A 5,869-nucleotide genomic window follows, 5' to 3' on the forward strand; every position below is an offset into this window, starting at 1 on the left:
GGAGTGGTGTAGACTAGGGAAGAACAATTTAAGTTACAGGCAAAAGGAGAATGGAAAGGTAGAAGGGAAAGCTAAACTTGATGATTCTAGTCCCCTACCATAGAGATAGGCTGGTTATGGTCGGTGTTGGGGCTAAAGGTGAGGGGCGATGTTGCGGTGTGGGCTGAACGTGAGGGGAGGGGCTTTTGAGTCTCAACGATGGTAAGCAACGATCGGCAATGATCAGCCTCAGACAGCCGGTAGATAGGCAAGGAGGATCCGCTGGGAGGTGCGGCTGAAAACCTGTTAGGGACTCTTAGGATTAGCCAAATAGGAGTTAGGTCAAATTAATATACATAAAAAAAATATTTTCAAATATAAAATTAATATATTATAAATAAAAAATAATATTATTAAAATATATCTATATATATATATTCTACTAGGCTTGTGAACTTTCAAATCGAGTATTTTGCTCGAGCTAAGTTTGTATTTAAGTCGGGCTTGAGCAACTTGTGAGAGCTGCCGATAGTCTTTTCCCTTTTTCTTTCTCTTTCCCTTTCGATTATGGGAGCTTCCACCAAATGTGAACGGGGTGGTATAACGAAAAACTGCGAGGTGACACATACACCAAATGCCACCGCATCCCTCCAAAACTATCATGGCCACCCAAAATTATATACGGCAGCTTGCGAAAAGTACTCGTCACGTGAAATCCGTTAAAAGCTACCACAACCAACGAGATTGAGAACATCCACAGATCCACTAGCGCCCATAATGGTGGCGCCGCCGACTTTGATTCTAGCAATAGAAGATGACCCCAACTTCCCCAGGACCAGCACCACGTGGGTGAACTCGAGTCACAAGTTCTCACAAATAGTGGGCAAAGTGGACACGCCATGCTTCACAGCCACGCCAAAGTGCGGCGCATCTGAGAACCCGAGGGAGCCTTCGCTGCTGAAAAAGTGAAAAATGAGCGGGGTGTGAGCGGGTGTGCCCCTAGTGCGCCTAGTGTGCCAAATTTCATGCGACGACTGGGGCATTTCCTCAAGCATCCGGTGAGCGGGAGGATGGGTGATGGTAGAGATTGGAAGGACAAGGAGGCAGCCAAGTGATGAAGGACCACTGCAGGCGAAAGAAGGAAGGAAGAGAAAGAAGAGGTTATAGAGACGCAAGAAGAAGAGGCTTTGGAGACGCAGGAAGAAAGAAGGGAAGAAGAAGAGAAAGAGAGAAGAAGAAGAGAAGAAGAAGCAGAAAGGAGGCTAGGTTTTTTTATTCAATCATTCCATACTCTAATTTATGAGGGATAGCCTTTATATAGGCCTTACATCAGGTCAAACAATTGACAACATACCGAAATTGGATCCTCAATTAATTGACTAAGCCAACCGATTGATTACATACCAAAATCGATCCAATCACTCGATCCAATTATACGACTTAACAGCTAACCCAATTGACTTAACTAAAACAAAAGCAACTAACCAAACTGACTTGACCAATAACAAAAGCAACTAACCAAACTGACTTGACTAATAATAAAAGCAACTAACCAAACTGTCTCGACCAATAATAAAAGCAACTAATTGACTCCATCATCTGAATGAGGGACTCTGATGTCCCCATCACCAAACCTCCAAGCGGCGGCAGTTTTGGGTCCACCAAATAATTTCTAGTGATTATTTTTCCCTAGTCTCTTCAGCAGGCGTGTGGCGCCTCCACCGAAAATTCTGGTTAGGTCCAACCATTAAATGACAGGGTTCCGTGTAATCTACTAATACATGACCAAGCCCGAGTGTGGCTTGGCCCATCTGATCACCTATTAAAGGTACACTCGACTCATCATATATTGAATGACAATTCTAATGGTCAAATAATCACCAAGCGTGTGGCGCCTCCAATGATTATCTAGCCATTGGACCCATTATCACCCAACTTAATGAAAGGCTATGACCTAGTTATCTCCATAACTATTTTATTTTAGGAACCTAATAATTTTAGAAAATTTGATTTAATTAAAAATAGATGAGAAGAACCGGTTAATCTAGATCCTCCCACTGACTTCATCAAGTCAGATTAATAAGAACTAGATTCAATCCGGTTAAGGAGGCACCTAAATTAGTCATACTGATTTTTCATAAACGTATAGATCAACTCGAATTATTAAGTGATCCAATCAAAATATGATTGACCATGTCAGTCAGGTAAGTGAGATCGGTGGAACGGATATGCCATTAACTCGACAAAGACAAATCAGTGTGAGTAGCTCCCAATTGAAAACCACCGGTCAAGCTGCCAAACTTACCTTATACACCGACTAGTTAATCAATTTCGATTTGGTTACTCAAATGACTCGAGCTCTACCTCTGAGCCTCAGTCAAGTTCCATCTTGGTCTAATCAAAGACATGGAATTTGACCAACTACAACTGTTGTATTTGACCTAGAGTTTTCTTGACCTAATCTAGTTATTACTTAATTAGATTTGATCAATTAACTCTAATTAGACCATGTTTGATTCTAACCTTAGGTCTAACCCAATCTTAAGAACTTGATTCAAGCTAACCCAAATGCCCAAAGACTTATGCAATTGTCATTTAATTGAGTTACAATTATATATCTAGATTTTCATATCACTTAATTCTCAATTAAGTGTAAGCTTATAAAAGTTTAGATCATTGCATAATCTTTTTAATTATACCTTAATTATAAACTTTCAATTTTTAAAATATTTTTTAGATCTGAGTGTTGCCCAAGGTGACAAGCCAAGAGGGGGGGGGGGTGAATTGGTTTCTCTTAATTTTTACTATATTACTTATGTCAATTGATGAGTTAGTGGAATTTAACAAAGCACAATACAAACACACAAGAAGTATAGTGGTTCGGTGCCCTCCTAAGCACCTACGTCCACTCCCCAAGCGACCCCTTGAGAATTTACTATAATCCCGCGGATTACAGTTGGATTGTTTTCGGGCTCACAATCCAAAAACCTTTACACTTCGGTTTTCCGGGATCACCAAAAACCTATGTTGGTTTTATGGGCTCACCAACGAACCTATGTTGGTTTTCCGGGCTCACCAACGAACCTTTACAATTGGTTTTACGGGTTCACCAATCAACCTACACCGTTGGTTTTACGGGCTTACCAACAAACCTTTACAAGGTGATTAATAAAAGAAGTAAGAAGATTTAAGCTCCTAGATGAGCAAATATAACAATATAATCTACAAAGAAGAGTTTAGAGAATAGTTATCGCTTGATGAGACTTCTTTCTTCTTTGTAAAGGATGCTTCACTCTTCAAGGGTGGATGGAGCTCTTAATGACTCTTGGAATCTGCTCAACCACTTTCTTTTTACTCTTGAATAAAGCACTTGGATGAAGAAGATTAGGGCACTTGTCTTTCTTGTGTACTCTTTGATATTTTGCAAAAGGATGTTTTCTCTGATGAATAGTGCCACTTTAAATAGTTTCCTTCATCCATTGGACAAGCCCCAATGGTTAGAATTCAAAAACTAGCCGTTACTCACTGTTGGAAGGACAAAAAGTACTTCTGCAGAACTAGCCGTTATGCTTCTGCCCGTGCTTGGGTCGACTCAACTTTTACTGGGGTCGACCCAACTTTCACTTGGGTCGACTCAACCTTTCCTTGGGTCGACCCTCTCAGAACCACAGAACCTTGCAATTCAGTCTTCCTTCACTTGGGTCGACTCAACATCTTTTTGGGTCGACTCAAGGTTCAGTTGGGTCGACTCAACTTCCACTTGGGTCGACCCTCTCAGGATTTCCAGAGAACCTATTTTGAATGTCATTGCCTTTGGGTCGACCCTCTCAGTGTTTGGGTCGACTTAACTTCCTCTTGGGTCGACCCTCTCAGTGTTTCCAGAGAACTGCTTTCTTGAGGCTTGAGAGGCTTGAGGTTTGGGTCGACTCATGCTTTTCTTGGGTCGACCTAACTACTGTTCATCCGTGCCATTTTTGCAGAAGTGTGCCAGATGTTTTCTTGATGTGCCGGGGTCGACCCAATCAACCTTGGGGTCGACTCAATCCACACTTTGCTGCAACTCAAGGTTAGATTCATCCATATAAACAATAAAATGCATCTTTATCTTATTATACGAATATACTGAGAGTAACAGACTTATAAATGAAGTATCGAATTAACTTGTAACATACTCTTAATTATTGTATTAATCATCAAAATACCACTATCATCCTCAATCTCTCCCTTTTTGATGATTACAAAATATAGAGTATGAGCCTATTGATACTTATCTTAAAATTAGTTTTAAAAGGGCTCAAGTTGCTGAATTTTAGCTTTTCAAATTTGAGAGTGAAGTCTCCCCCTATTTCATCCAAATATTTCCAATTTGACTTTTTGAATTACTCCCCCTTTCTTTTATATTTCATTAAAGATGAAACTTCAAAAATTTGAGATAAAGCATGAGTTTCAGATTATGTATCGAGGTGTGAAAGGTATGTGCCAAATTCTGAAATTCTATGTGCCAAATTCTGAAATTCAATATAAATTTTAGATTTGATCATTTTCATTGTTACAAATTGCTCCCCCTTAAATGTATATGCTTTCCTATTATAATTTTCAACTTGTTTGACAACTTATTTCTCTTTCCTTACTCAACTTATTTCTCTTTCCTTACTTCTCCCCCTTTTTGTTATCATCAAATAGGTGCATGGGAATAGACACAATAATTAACAAACTTCATTGATCAAAAAGGAACATTTTAGTACAATAATGCCAAAACAAAAACAAATATAATGTTCCTCAATCAAAGTTCAAAATACATGACCAACACAAAATATATACGAGAACTAGATACATATCCTAGGCTCTAATCAGAAATGCTAATATCAGCCTAGGAGGTATCTAATGGCTGTGATCTAGTCCTCATCCTCCTAGCATAAGTGGCGAGGGGAGGTCGAGCCTGATGAGACTGAGTCTGGCGTGGAGCACAGTGAGCTGGATGACTCTGTGCCGAAATCTCTGACTCAGCTGCCTGTGGCACAGATGGTCCATGAACCTCTCTCTCTCCGTAGAGCTCCTATATGCTCTCTAAGATCACTGATCTCAGCAGTCATGATATCGAGTCTGCTCGTCAGCCCATCAGTGATAGTCCTCGCCTGAGCGGACATAATGTTGCCCAGATAGACAACCCAAGAGGGGGGGTGAATTGGGTTTTTAAATTAATTTAGATATTTAAAACGATGTGGTTGATTAATTAAAAACTTTTGCAAGTTATTTAATTTATGCTAAGTGCTGTGAGTGATGTGAGGGGAAGAAGAAGAGACAATCCAACACAAACACCAAGTTTTATAGTGGTTCGGAGCTAACCCTTGCTCCTACGTCCACTCCCCAAGTCTCACTTGGGAATTCACTATAACCCCCTTGGATTACAGTCGGTTGTTTTGCAAGCTCACAACCAAACTTGTTGTTTTACGAGCTCACAACGAACTCGGTCGGTTTTCCCAGGCTCACCGACTAGAACCAACCCTGATTGTTTTTCCGGGATCACAATCAAACCCTTACACACGTTGGTTTTATCTTGGCTCACCAACAAACCTTAATCCCCTTGATTCAATCCCCCGATTGAACCAAGTAAATACAAGTAGTAAAGAGAAAACAGAAAATAAGCTTCTCAAAAGAAGATATAAAACAATATAATCAAAGAGGAGTTTAGAAGCCCTCAAACGCTTTTAAGCTGAAGAAGAGGTAAGGCTTCTTGAACTCCGGTCTCCTCTTGAATGTGTAGTCGACTTGAATGCTGGAGGAGAAGGCTTTAATTGCTGGGAAGATGTAGGTGGAGCAGTAAATGCAGATCTTCCCTTTTTCGTTGATGAACACCTTGCAGAGCTTGAATGCTTGATTAGTTGGAGTG

This window comes from Phoenix dactylifera, unplaced genomic scaffold (genome assembly GCF_009389715.1).
Source record: "Phoenix dactylifera cultivar Barhee BC4 unplaced genomic scaffold, palm_55x_up_171113_PBpolish2nd_filt_p 000897F, whole genome shotgun sequence".
Lineage (NCBI taxonomy): Eukaryota > Viridiplantae > Streptophyta > Magnoliopsida > Arecales > Arecaceae > Phoenix > Phoenix dactylifera.